At 42.6% G+C, this 15416-nt stretch overlaps 1 protein-coding gene across 1 annotated transcript in view; it reads left to right on the top strand.

Annotated features, from left to right (window-relative positions):
• The window catches only part of LOC126095669 (uncharacterized MFS-type transporter C09D4.1-like), a 570358-nt gene that overhangs the window by 522181 nt on the left and 32761 nt on the right, over positions 1-15416 (top strand). The window lies entirely within an intron of this gene.

The raw sequence follows: 15416 nt of genomic DNA, 5'->3' as shown, positions 1-15416 counted from the left end.
ATTTTCTCCGCCACGGACTGAGTCTCGTGTTATCCTTCATAACAGACACGAACATGTCCTGCGTGGCGCCACATGACAAATACAAGCCTATGTAACTTCGTACCAGGATATGGCTTGAGCCTAACGAATATTCTGAATTGTCCTAACACGCTGTTGTATCCTCTTTCCATTGCCGAGGTGGCTGTTTCGACACATCCTGAAAGCCAGTAAATAAAAAATAAAAAATTATTGGTCTTGTGATTTGGGTGCCTACTCATTACATTTTGATTTCCTTGTCATTTTTTTTTCCTAATACAAATGCCTAGCAAACCCTCACGTCTTTCTGAATACACCAGAGTGGCTAAAATACTGGGGATCATGCGGTCTCTAGAATGCAGTGGAGACAGTGAGGCAAGACTTGCCGCAGCTCGAACATCCAGCTGTAGCTCGCTCTTTGGAAATTCCTTCCGAAAGCGAGGCACAACGTAACTCTGATCGAGAACGTCATGTATCATCTCGCTCCTCAGAACGCTTCAGTCACAGAAGCTTGAAGTTCATTCTCTCGAACGTAATATCATAGAAGCGGAAATTTTGATGAGAAGTGGCGCAGGTGAGTGAATTTTTATATCCTGAACCCCACTTGTTTCTAGCAGTTTACCATTTCGCTTTAAACGTGCACAGTTACCTGCAAGCTTATGTTATGCCACGACCAAAAACAAAGCAGGCACCAAAGTGTACAAAAAATAGGTCTCATCAAAGGAGACAAAGAATGAAAACCTCAGCTGCAGAGCTTAACGAAGGAAAGAATAGAAAAAAATCTAGTTATTTGAGACTTATACCTTGAATTTCGTTGTACCTCTCATTTATTCGTTTGTTTGTAAAGATAAGTAGGAAGTACAAGCATAAATTCTTTTTATCTGGCAGTAAGCAATTTAAAACCATAACTTTGTTTCTTTTGCTCACATATTAGGTAGTAGTCTAATAATTATTTTAGTTTGTCATTATTTACTTACTGACTACGAATGTATACGTACATATGTACATAACTCATGAAAGTAAGAGAGAGTCCAATGACTGAAACACTGAATATACCTTAACATATCAATCAGACACACTCTCGTAGTGTGTCAAGCATAATATTAAATTTTCTTGCTTATTAACACTAATTGATGATGATGATGATGATGATGATAATGATAATGGTTGTGGGGCACTCCATTGCGCGGCCATCAGCGCCCGAACAAAGTCCCAATTTCTTCACAGTCCAATTTTTTTCACAGTGCAGTCTAGTCACTATCACGGATGATGATGATGATGATGATGATGATGATGATGATGATGATGATGATGATGAAATGAGGACAACACAAACACCCAGTCCCCAGACAGAGAAAATCCCCAACCCGGCCGGGAATCGAAACCGGGACCCTATGATCCAGAGGCAGTACACTAATTGACAAAATCTTTATTACCTACTCTTCACACAGAATTGCAGATAATATCACTCAGTTATTGTATTTCTACAAGATCAGCAGACCATCATGTAATCATAACTTTTCATTAGTAGGTGCTCGTTTTAAGTTCATGCTATATAACACTAAAAGTTATATCTTCAAGGTAGAGCACAGCACACCCTCTAGTAATTATAAAGACTGAAGTCTCTTTGCGCTCTTGATTACATTACCAACACAAATGGTTTATTGTAAGGGTTCAACACTAATGCTTTTACAGATTCCATTTGTTAACGTTACTTACTTACTTACTTACTTACATATATTAGAGAGAGAAATCCTCATATCAGCCCCGCGGTACTTCGTTCTATATTTTTTATCAATATGTGGTGATAAGCTTGCTTGAATCTGCTTTGTAGAAACGGAATAATTACTAAAAAGGGCTGTAAATGAACAGTTCCTGTTGTTTACTGATCATGGTTTCAGAGTAGAGGATTCATTTATTTTGTCAGTTGACACTGTTAAACTTAGGTCCGTATAGACGTTTGTTACGCATTACTTAGTCATTCAGACACCTGAGACTGCTAATATTTATATTTTAACTGGTTTCTATAGATAACTTTACCAGTTCTGCATGAAACTGTATCTGTTTTATTACATAATCATTCCGTAAAAACCCTTACACACTTTTTTACAAGTCCATTATTTAAATTCCACTCTTTATGGAAAGTCGATCCATTCGACCCTTCCCAATATTCCATGCTCTCGACCAACCTGCACCTAAATACTTATTTGGGCCATCTCATCTGACTCCCATTCCTTTTTACGAACTTATCCTGAAAGTAACAGTGGTTGTATACGTACCCTTACTCACCACAAAAAGTCTGTATCTACTGAATAACAGCAGTTAGCCATCAATATAATCTAGTTACTTACAAAATATTATTAAGATTCATTTAGAAGAACAAAGGTAAGGCATCACAGAGATAACCTCGGACGCTATTTACTTCATAATAGTTAAAAATTACTCGTTCACTTTTATTTTACCCTAGATCTGCCATAATTTGAAAGCACTCATTGGAGCCTAACTGAACAAATAATAAATATGGAGTATGACCTTATATAAAGAATTTTAATTTCGTAACCTCATTGCTCACTTTCTACTCCTATATTGGGTGAACGTATTTCTTAAGATCTATGTATGAATAAAGTTCTTTAACTTTTTGGTAGTGGGTTGTAGTCACAAGTAACTGACTCAAATTCTTCTACCCTCTCTGGTGGTTCGTTGTTTGTGTAATGTTTCATATTCAGTGTATTGTGTCATCATCTGGAGAACGTTAACGATTTCGGTTTCTATCGGTGTGCATGGCCGACCGCTCTCTGCATGGCGTGTGTAACGTAGTAGCCGCGTCATAGCTTGCGTCACAGAAATGACGTCTCCATCTTACGACGTAGCACGCCGACAAAACTTTCCACGCAGCTGCTAGAAATAACTCGCACTGCAACTATTATTGTACTTTTTCTCATTGCCATTACTGCTGCTAGTCATCAAGGTAAAATTTTGAAGCAGTTTGTGTGTTAATAGGCTTTCTTCTTACATAACAGAAGAAATAGTGGCCTCTGTCCCCATGCTCCTGCTTGTATGGTTTAATGGCAACTGATAACAACACATAAGTATTTTCGTTGGATATTAGTCTATGATAAACAGCATCGGTCTCAGTTACCTAAGCCTCTTGGGTTATGCCAGTCCTAAACCGTCTCCTTTTCTCTGTTACCTATCTGATCATTAAGGTGACTTTGGATATTTTCATGCCATTTAGAGAACTCTTGTATTAAAGTTTCTTGCATTTCGTCTAAGTTGCTATTGTTTGTTTGTATAGAAGTGACTTTTTGTACATGTTTCAGTAAACTGTTCAGATAGATCTTCATTCTGTTCGGAAACGTGTATGTCCTGACTAGTTAAATCATTGTATTCGTTAACCAGATTATCTTGCTTCTGAATTACAGTCAGTCAGGTTAACGTTTTACCAGTCAGGGTATCATTGTACCACTTATCATTTTTGTTTCAAATAGCTGCTGCTCCACCCACTTACACATTATTTTGCACTAGAAGTACTTCTGTAACTTCTCATTAGTATTTCAGTTGTCTTTCCGACTTCCTACTTAGGCTTGTCATTATACTTTGATTGCATTGACCGTGAAGAGAGTTTCTGGTGACAGTGGCTTAAGTTGGACAACACCATGTCGAGACAAATATCTTGAATTTCAACGTACACCAACAGTAGTGAAATAACACTGTTTGTTTTTATTTGTTATTAACACCTGATTTCCTTCTGGCACGATCTAAATGTGCCTGGAGCATTAGATATAGGAAAAAGTCCTTGTCTTTTAAGACTGGTCTGAAGTAATGCTGAATGAGAGTGTAACTTTGTACCAGCATTAAAATTAAGATTTTGCTCTAATAGGTCATATTTAGTACACATTTTCATTTTTCCAAGCACTCAGTAATAACAGATGTAAAATGTTGTAATGTATATTATGATGTTTAATTTATTTTGTGTCTAGTATTATCAAAAAATGATGAAAAAGTTAACTATATGGCAGTAAAGTCATCATTACGCTATTTTGTTTTTGTATTCTTTTATCACAGTTTTCAGTCATGTTATTCGTTTGTTGTTCAGTGCTACCATTTCTTTAACTCATAATTCCCTTCATAGTGTTCGTACTCTCTTGTCTTTGATCAATATCACCTAATTTTTTATTCACAGACATCATGCCAAACACAGTCTCTAGTTTTTGTAACATTACTTTGTACCGTGTACCCGTAGCAACATACTTCGCAGCAGTTCCAAACGTAGCCGTTAACGTGACTTTACTCATCGCAGCTGTAACATTACTTGAATCTCCAGTGGCAAATTCGCCTTCTGGTATCTGATAAAACTGTGTGGAGAGGGCATCATTCGAAATTGCTGACTACTTGAGTGATCCAACATTGTCATCTTCGAACATTTTAAGTGCACCAGTATTGTTTGCAGTAGCAAATTGGACTTTGTAAAATTAAATAGCAATCAGGTCCTGAATAATTACTACAATTCGTAGCGATCTCAGTTAGAGAGCTCAACAGACATCGCTCAAGCCGGTTATTTACCTTCATAGAAACAGACTCACCCGCACTTCCACTGTAAAACCTGTCAATAACATACCAAGGGTGTCAGTGGTACGAAACAAAAGAATGACTCAATGTTTGAACAAACATAAGTAACTATTCTCACTTAAAGAAACTTACATTGATACATGCTTCTTAAAAGATCGCGGCTAGGAGGAGAGAAGGTGACGGGGGAGTTAACAAGTGAAGTATGTCAGACAAAAGACAGATATTGCTTTACAAAGGTAACTTATTTACTAGACTGATCACTCCAGACTTCACACACTCTGACTGTGTGTTTCATATACATGAGTTTTCTCTTCGTCATAAATAACACATTATAGCCAGTAGATTGTATTTGCTCTAAAAATAGTTTAATAAAACAAGAAAAAATAAATTTCTAATATGTTGTTATAACCTGTAGTGATATATTACCTATGTCTATGCATTACTTCTGCTCAGTCTGTTTCGTGGGTCATGTGTGATTCAGTAATCTGTGAAGAAATCATACAGTTTTTGTCAGTCGATGCGAGTATTGATAATTTTTGCTTCGACTGTGGAATAGCGTTATTACGTGACATAATCTGTATGGTTTCGTGGATTTTCCGACCGTGAGCTTCGCAATCCGTGACGTCAACGTGGTATTTCCGATCACAAATATTCTAGGCGTTGATTTTTCGATCGTCAAGGTGAGCTGCAACAGTGGGGGAGGTTCTGATCGGAAATGTCACGGTGCAAAAGGGGTAAGTGCTACGCTACCAGCGGCACCTACAAGAGGTTCAGAAACACCTCGGGCGGGAAGTCGTCGGATCCATTTGTTTCCCGCCTCTAGAAGTCTAGAGTCTCAGCTATCACGCGCAGTGAGAATGGAATATTGTTATAGTTATGGCAGAGCACGTGGAAATAATGCACGCCTGACTTTCTCTGTCTAGTGATTGGTGGTATCTAATTTTAGCCACTAGTGTTTGTTTAAAATAATGGTTGGAAATATACGATCCATTTACATCTTACCAGACGCATTAAAGTTGTTTCGGAAACTTACGACTGTGGCACGAAATTAGGGCTAAGAAATTTTCTTATTCCCGTTCTCTTCTACCAGCAAGTAGGAAAACGGAATGCATTCCCTTTTGTATCATATCAGCATAAATCAAGTCTGGCGAATAATTCCGAAAATACGTCTTCGTGCGTTGCGAAGAAATATTATCAGAGCTGTAAAACGGCGCGTCGTTCTGAACAAAACACAGCCGCTTCAGGTCTGCCAACGCTATCGCATGTTCCGCTAGTCGCTAAGTAACGAGAGCGTATGAATAGCGGCGCCGGAGTGATTACTTCTCCCGCTCAGCGCTTCAGCCGTCCCAGCGTTAACACCGACACTCAGACTGGCGCCATTGTCATAGCATCTCTACCGCCAGTTCTGCCTCGGTATCGGAAGCACGCCGGCGAATACGCAAACACTCGCCTGCGGTTGGAAATTGGCAAGTGCATTCGCTACGGCACAGCCATTATTCCCATATCAGTGTACGTGCGTATGTGCGCTGCTCTCTCTCTCTCTCTCTCTCTCTCTCTCTCTGTGTGTGTGTGTGTGTGTGTGTGTGTGTGTGTGTGTGTGAGAGAGAGAGAGAGAGAGAGAGAGAGAGAGAGAGAGAGAGAGAGAGAGGTAGCATAGGTAATGAACTGTAAAATAAGGTCGCAAAGACAGCATTGTTTTTAACAGAGATGAATGTACACGCTACGTGAATCAGTCCTGTCACACTCGTTATGGGCTAGCCTGAGAAGACTATCAAGTTTCTTACTTCTCTCTTACACTATTTCCGCTTATACACCACGTTTGAGGTACTAAATCAGTTTCACGCTTACTCTAATACTCTCTCATTAGCGTATTGTTTTTGTCTCTTTTACTGTACATTTTCTTCCATCCCACATCCTAATTTTATTCCTGTATGTTGTTCCAGTTCTTCTTATTCTCCTTTGATAAAGGTTAACCTGACCTAAAAACGATAAAAGATAACAAATTTAGTTTGTATTTCTGAAAAAAAATAGTAGCTCTTAGGAAAAAAATTGTAATTGCTAGAAAGTCTAAGCTGGTTTCAAATAACACTGTATTTAATTTTGTAATTTGCAAATGTAGACTAGAAAAAACAAAAACAGTTTATCATTTATTGGACTTAAACTCTTAAGTATGATACGCCTAGTCAAAAATATGATGCACATGTGATTTTGGGATGTACTTTACGGATAGAAGGTGAGGTCTTAGAAATGAGATAGAGAACCTACAAAACGATACATATGTATAACTGGCAATTTACTGTGGGGGATATTGGTAGGATATTTATGCCATGAAATTCAAGTCAGAAGGAACCAGAGAAATACCTCGATTTGTTTTTCCTGTTTTTAATACTATGAAATAAACTATCAATGGGTAGGAATGTTCAAAATTATACTTAATTCATTGACACTATTACAAAATTAAGAGATACGCAAAAGAGAATTACTATCTCATATTTTTTCATGAACATCAACAGGACTGTTAAACACAAAGCAGATTCCTCGTTTGATATTTCCCACCCCCCCGTAGCAGCATGAGGAAATTACAGTTTCTATTCACATCACTCCTCGCTCCACATCACTCTTATTAAGAAGAGAATGTGTTTTTCCATTGAAAGAGAAACACATTTTTCCTTGCACATAGACTATAGTGGCATAGTTTCTAGGTCATTTCACAGTACTTCCTGTATGGAGCAGTCATATCTTTAGCTGTATAAATTCAGTTTTCCTTCTCGAAATGTAGCCAAGACATGAAATCATCCACTTACATGTGCTGGATCTGTCTTTACGGTAGGATCTGGTGTGCGTTCTCCAAAGGAATCGACACTCATCAAAGAGATGTCGGAATCAGGGTCGGTATCCTCAACTTCCTTTATTTTTCATTTACTTGCCACAGCTTTGTTCACAGGCATAGTTTTCTGAGTTCCCTAGTTTTGGCCTATTCCTGTTTGGAGGCTATTCCGATCAGCAATGAGTTTGCTGCTTGAGGTGTGATCGGCAGTTGTGTTGCTGGCGTATGGGAAGGGCAGCAACCCGCAGTACACCGCTGTGTGACTTGTAGCTGCGACGCAGGCGACAGTTTATTACTTTTGGAATCCTGTAATCACATGGAATGTACCATACTGAAGGATTATATTGACTGCTTAATATTTATCTCGATACAAAAAAATGTGACAATAATGAATAATGTGGCAGATAGAGGAAAGTTTCTGTGTATTTAACACAAATTTGTTGGATACAAAGTCAATACTTGCGTAAGAGTAAATGTTCTAGAACTGTGTGCACACCTATTTTCAGTCTCGAGCTTACTTTTTACTGCCAAAATTAAATTTCTGATGGAAAATCCAATTATGACTGGCTATTCTTAAACAACGTCAGCATAACTGAAAGTAGGAACATTTTTCATTGGTATGGTTTTCTTATGAACAGACTGCGTGTATCATTTTTTAGAAAGTTTTGCCTGTATCAGTTTTAGAATGTCTTACCCTAACTGTCTTAAACAAGATTCGATTCGACACTCTTCCCTTTTCGCCGTTTTGAGGCACTTCCTTAATATGCTTCTAACTCCATCCATTTTTAATATACTCTAGTATGCCAAGTCATCTTTCCTCGCTCTCTCCACGGCAATCTCGTTGCAGGGGATTGCTTCTTAGTGTGTGTCTGAGCTAAGATGTTTCCCTCAATCTTATTATTCCCACGAATTTTCTTTCCTCTCCTGTTCTGAGAAGTACTTCATTAGTCATTCTGTCATTAATTTTCACTTCAAGCATTCTTGTCCTCAACCACATTTCAAAATCATCCAAGTATTTTTCCTCCTTCTGGCTGCTCAGTATTCGCTGCCACACAGCATTACACCCTAGGCAAGACGTTAGGTGAATATCTTTCTTGTTTTTATGAGCATTCTTCTTGTTGTCAACATAACTCACATCTTTTGGAAAGCTTTTCCGCCCATAGAATTTCTTATTTCCTCCATGAAGTTCCGATTTTCCGTCACCAAACTTCCGCTGTGTGTAAAGGATTTTACTTGTACCAAAATCTTTCCTTCCAATGATATTTTGCGGAAACTTTCATGATTGCTGATTCTCATCACTGTAGTCTTCCTTCCATTCCATACTCTCTTCCTTCCACGAACCTCTCCGTTCGCTTTTTGTTCATACTAATTGAAACATTGTAAGCTGGATTTCACCGGAATAGTTTGCATCTATGTTTAAGCGTCTGCCTGTTAAGCTTTTTCAGCATTCCTGTAAAGCTGTCACGTGGGCCGAACATAGATGTTACCATTCTTGCTTCCCTTCTTAGTCCTTTCTGGTGCGAGTAACACGCATTTCAGGAATATTCAAGGATAGGTCGACGACTATTTTGTAAGCAAACTGCTATATTGACTGATTGTCTCGTCCTAGTATCTTAGCAATGAACCGAACTCCAGCACCTGCTCCGGCTGCGACTGAGCCCATGTGATCATTTTACATCCCTACAGATTGTTATATCCAGGTATTTTTGTGTTTTCAAACATTTAAAGCAAGCTGTCAATCGTTACACGCTTCAAACCCTATCGCGATCTGGCTGAATATCTGTGCAGCTTTCTACAAGCAGTATTTCATTACACAGTGTAAACGACAACTGTTTACAACGCACCACAGCGGTGAAGGGGAAGTCGAGGCGAACAGTTTGATAAAGGACACTTGTGATCCATCAAATCGGAAATTACTTCAAATCGACCTAAAAAAAGTAAACTAAGCTACTGTGCAGGAGCGGTCCGCGAGGTTTTCAGTGTGTTCTCGCTCTCTGGGCGCAAACTATAGGTCATACAAAAGAAAATGAATATCACTTTTTTCATAGGAAATTCAGTGTAGTTTACATTTTTGGGATACGTTTACGCGGCTGTTTTCGAGTTATTCAATAATAACGTACAGAAATGACCTTCAAATGTAGCCCCCACACTCACCCCCCCCCCCCAACCTCTCATACAGGCAGGGCTTTTAGTATGTTCGTACCGCAAATGCGTCGTAATGTTGCTTGGGGGTACTGAACCCCAAATCTGCGAACACAGCACGCACACCGGTCAACATGATGCACTGTACTGCTTCCTTACGTGCGTCTTTACAGCGGTGCTTTCGAACCTGACTTAATTTATGTAGATTACAATGCGCGACCACATCGGACTGTGCAGGTGGAAGAGCTCTTAGAGCTGGACGATATTCAGCGAATGGACCGTCCCTCCCCTTCTGCCAACTTAAATCCTTCGAACACGTGTGCGATGCGTTTGGGAAACGTAATGCAGCACCAACGACAATACAGCAGTTTTGAAACGCGCTGATGAAGGAATAGAGCACCTCACCACCTTACCAGCCTTGTCGGCAGCTTGGGAGCACATAGGAGAGCATGCATTGCCATTCGTGGTGATCGCACATTCTATTAAGAACCATATCCCTTCTTTCGTTATGTTACGGACCATCATAAATCGCGGCGAGTTTAATGTAATTACTGTCTTGAATAAAGGAGCATTTCTTTTCGTCTCATAGCGTATTTCTTTCAGCTACCTTCTGTTTTATACTGTAGCGTACTGTTGCGCTTTTACCATGTGTGGCCCACGTTCCATCGAGCTATGTTACTTAGCAGTGTCACATGATTCGAAAGTTGCTTTCGTTCTTGCGTTCTGTACAACAGTGTACAATGAGGTGACAACGCCATCGGATATATCCTTATATTGTATCGGAACTCCTTTTGCCCGGCGTAGTGTAGCAACCCCGACGTGGCATGGACCCAACAAGTCGTTGGAAGACCCCTGCGGGAGTACACTCCTGGAAATTGAAATAAGAACACCGTGAATTCATTGTCCCAGGAAGGGGAAACTTTATTGACACATTCCTGGGGTCAGATACATCACATGATCACACTGACAGAACCACAGGCACATAGACACAGGCAACAGAGCATGCACAATGTCGGCACTAGTACAGTGTATATCCACCTTTCGCAGCAATGCAGGCTGCTATTCTCCTATGGAGACGATCGTAGAGATGCTGGATGTAGTCCTGTGGAACGGCTTGCCATGCCATTTCCACCTGGCGCCTCAGTTGGACCAGCGTTCGTGCTGGACGTGCAGACCGCGTGAGACGTCGCTTCATCCAGTCCCAAACATGCTCAATGGGGGACAGATCCGGAGATCTTGCTGGCCAGGGTAGTTGACTTACACCTTCTAGAGCATGTTGGGTGGCACGGGATACATGCGGACGTGCATTGTCCTGTTGGAACAGCAAGTTCCCTTGCCGGTCTAGGAATGGTAGAACGATGGGTTCGATGACGGTTTGGATGTACCGTGCACTATTCAGTGTCCCCTCGACGATCACGAGTGGTGTACGGCCAGTGTAGGAGATCGCTCCCCACACCATGATGCCGGGTGTTGGCCCTGTGTGCCTCGGTCGTATGCAGTCCTGATTGTGGCGCTCACCTGCACGGCGCCAAACACGCATACGACCATCATTGGCACCAAGGCAGAAGCGACTCTCATCGCTGAAGACGACACGTCTCCCTCCATTCACGCCTGTCGCGACACCACTGGGGGCGGGCTGCACGATGTTGGGGCGTGAGCGGAAGACGGCCTAACGGTGTGCGGGACCGTAGCCCAGCTTCATGGAGACGGTTGCGAATGGTCCTCGCCGATACCCCAGGAGCAACAGTGTCCCTAATTTGCTGGGAAGTGGCGGTGCGTTCCCCTACTGCACTGCGTAGGATCCTACGGTCTTGGCGTGCATCCGTGCGTCGCTGCGGTCCGGTCCCAGGTCGACGGGCACGTACACCTTCCGCCGACCACTGGCGACAACATCGATGTACTGTGGAGACCTCACGCCCCACGTGTTGAGCAATTCGGCGGTACGTCCACCCGGCCTCCCGCATGCCCACTATACGCCCTCGCCCAAAGTCCGTCAACTGCACATACGGTTCACGTCCACGCTGTCGCGGCATGGTACCAGTGTTAAAGACTGCGATGGAGCTCCGTATGCCACGGCAAACTGGCTGACACTGACGGCGGCGGTGCACAAATGCTGCGCAGCTACCGCCATTCGACGGCCAACACCGCGGTTCCTGGTGTGTCCGCTGTGCCGTGCGTGTGATCATTGCTTGTACAGCCCTCTCGCAGTGTCCGGAGCAAGTATGATGGGTCTGACACACCGGTGTCAATGTGTTTTTTTTCCATTTCCAGGAGTGTATTAAGCTATGCTGCCTCGACAGCCGCCCATAATTGAAAAAGTGTTGCCAGCGCAAGATTTCGTGTACGAACTGACGGCTCGATTATGTCCCATAAATGTTCCATGGAATTCATATCGAGCGATCTGAGAGGCCAAACCGTTCGCTCGTACTGTCCAGAACGTTCTTCAAATCAATCACCAACCACTGTGGCCCAGTGGGACGGCGTATTGCCTTCCATAAAAATTCCAACATACTTAAAGAACAAGAATGGCTGCAGGTGGTCTCCAAATAGCAGTGCATAACCATTTCCGATCAATCATCGCTTCAGTTGGAACAGGGGAGCCAGTCTATTCCATCTGAACACAGCCCACACTGTTATGGAGCCACCACCAGCTTGCACAGTGCGTTGATGACATCTTGGGTCCAGGGCTTCGTGGGGTCTGTGCCACACTCGAACTCTACCATCAGCTCTTAGCAACTGAAATCGGGACTCATCTGATCAAGTCACGGTTTTCCACTCGTCTAGGGTCCAACCGATATGGTCATGAGCCCAGGAAAGCCACTGTAGACGGTGTCTTGCTGTTAGCAAAGGCATTCACGTCGGTCGCCTGCTGCCATACCCCATTAACACCAGATTTCGCCGCACTATCATAACCGATTCGTTCTTCCTACGTCCCACATTGAATCCTGCGGTTATTTCACACAGTTTTTCTTGTCTGTTAGCACTGACAACACTGTGCAAACGCCACTGCTCTCGGTTGTTACGTGAAGGTCGCCGGCCACTGCGTTGTCCGTGGAGACAGGTAATGCCTGCAATTTGGTGTTCTCGACACACTCTTGACACTGTGGATCTCGGAATATTGAATTCCCTTATGATTTCGGAGATGATATTCTCCATGCGTCTAGCTTGTTCTATCATTCTGCATTCAGAGCCTCTTAATTCCCGTCGTGCGGCCATAACCACGTCGAAGACGTTTTAGCGTGAATCTCAAATGACAGCTCCGCCAATGCACTGTCCTTTTATACCTACTGCACGAGATACTACCGCGATGTTTATACGTGCATATCGCTATTTTTTTCACCTCGTTGTATATTCGTGCTTTCGCTAGCGAGTGTAGGTGGCGATACTCAGTGCAGGGCAGCAAGCGAGCCTCAGGCAGTGGCCAGGTCAGGTATGGTGTTGGTGGTGGGTGGTGGGTGGTGGTGCAGCTGTTGCTGGGTGGGCGGACACCTGTGGCGGCCCAGGCTTAGCGGAGCCCAGCTCTCCCCTGGGGCCGCGACGGGACGCTCTTTCGGCGAATATTGATTTGGCGGCTGGAATGTGGCCAACGGCTCCAGGCTGCTGGAGAGCTCTAGGGCTCTACACGGGGCAGGCTCTGTCCAGAGCTGCTGGTGCGTGGCTAGCCCACGACTGTCTGCAGCTCCCGCATACATCCATCAACACCCGGGTGGGGCGAGGACTGTGCTTCTCTGACAATACGGGCGGGTCAGTTTTAGAGTGGAATCTGTAATACATCGTTTGCGTGGTTTGTGGGTACAGATTTTAATAACAGAAAAACCATCAATCCAGATTTTATTCTGGAGACTTATTTTATGTACTCAAATGAAGTTCATGATGCCGTAGCAATATAGGAGTAATCTCTTATCATTCGTACTCCAGCCGCCGTGACACGTATTCAGTCTACTCCGAGATGATTAAATTGAAGGATGTACCATGAAATATTTGTTAATGAGACAAAAGCGAATCTGTCCGTAAAGTAATGTGACTTGACTTAAAGTCTGAATGTCTAACAACGTTCTAGAACAGTTCCAGACAAGGAGAGTCGTTGGATCTAATGTGATTTTGTGATGATGATGATGATGAGCGGTTGGCGTCATTGGCCGGGAGGCCCCTCGCGGGGCAGGTCCGGCCGCCTTGGCGCAGGTCTTATTACATTCGGCGCCACATTGGGCGACCTGCACGCCGGATGGGGATGAAATGATGATGAACACAACACAACACCCAGTCCCTGAGCGGAGAAAATCTCCGACCCAGCCGGGAATCGAACCCGGGCCCGGAGGACGGCAATCCGTCACGCTGACCACTCAGCTACTGGGGCGGACGATTTTGTGATGCCTGTACTAGACATTCTGGAATGATTAAATCAAGGAATTATTAGGTAAATGAATAAAGAAAGGAATAAATAAATAAAGGGATAAATAAATATGTAAAGGAAGGAATAAATGATTAAAGGAACGAATGAACTGGTAGATGAAGGAATTAACACTGGAATGAATGAGCCAGTAGAGGAGGGGGAGGATGATGATGATGATGATTAGTGTTGTTGCGTCTAAACAGTGAGCTCATCAGTGCCCTGAATGGTTAAAAGACTGACTAAATGATTTCATAAAGAAGTGAATTGGGTGGAGGAATGAATGAATAAGGAATGAATGTAGGTATGAAGGAAAGAATTAAGACTACTTGTTTTTTCGTCGACTATTTTAACTTATTGCTGGGTAATACAGCCCCAGTCAAAAATATGTACCCCTATTGTATGTTCGGGGTGTCCAAAAAGTATCTTCACAGCTTCTGACTTTAATAACTTCAAAACTATTTTAGATTATCTGTAACTGATATTCAACATATGACAAGATGACTCATAAAGTTTTGTTTCCTCACTCGTACACGTCAATGTGTAAACCCCTAGTGCACGATCGATTATCAATCGGTATTCGTAAAACGCTGTTGAGAAAATTTAGAGAACGGCATTTGAAGCTGACTGACAAGATATATTGCCGTCAACGTACATTTCACGTAGGAACCACGAGGATAAGATGTGTGAAATTAGGCCTAGTACAGAGATGTAGAGATATTTGCTCTGTTTACGAGTGGAACATGACAGGAAATGACTAGTAGTACAAGGTAACCTCCGCCACGCTCCATACCGTGGCTTGTGGAGTATTTACGTATGTGTACATTCAATTTTTCTCCACGTAAGCACAGGAACTCCACGGCGACGTGTTGAGATGCATTGCGGTTGTGTGTTTTCCTATTTGTAAGTCTGTAACTTTTGTTTGGTTCACCTGATCCCTCACAAAATCCCAAAATGAAAAAAATAAATTTAGTGGTATGATGCCAGGTTATCGTGGCAACAACGGAATCGGACCGTCTCGGCCAATAAATCTATCGACAAACTTTTCACCCGGTAATTGACAGACATTAAAAGATCAGGGAGGTGTTACTCTGTACTGCTGGAATATGATGTCAGATTGTTGGTACTCCAATTGTGGCACGTCAACCTCTTGTAATGCGCCCACGCTAACATAAAGCTCTCGATAAACTCGTTAAAAGAGTGGCCCAAAGATGCAACCGTACGTAAGTCTGGACCAGACACTGATCTTGGGACTGCTTCTTTCCATTTCATATCAGATTATAAGACGCTCTGATCCCCTTATGCGGTCTGTATGGCGATTCAGTCTGCAGGTAAATGAAAAACCTTTACTCATCACAAAACCGAACCTTCCCCAAACGTCATAGTCAGTATCCAGTCCAGTCACATAAATGTGACCACCGCCTATGTTCGAAGTCAAGTTGCAATAACGACTCACAGACGGCAAATGACAGC

The sequence above is a fragment of the Schistocerca cancellata genome, chromosome 8 (assembly GCF_023864275.1).
Source record: "Schistocerca cancellata isolate TAMUIC-IGC-003103 chromosome 8, iqSchCanc2.1, whole genome shotgun sequence".
In the NCBI taxonomy this organism is placed as follows: domain Eukaryota; kingdom Metazoa; phylum Arthropoda; class Insecta; order Orthoptera; family Acrididae; genus Schistocerca; species Schistocerca cancellata.
Note: the sequence above shows the minus strand (reverse complement) of the source record. Positions and strands in the feature narration are given on the sequence as shown.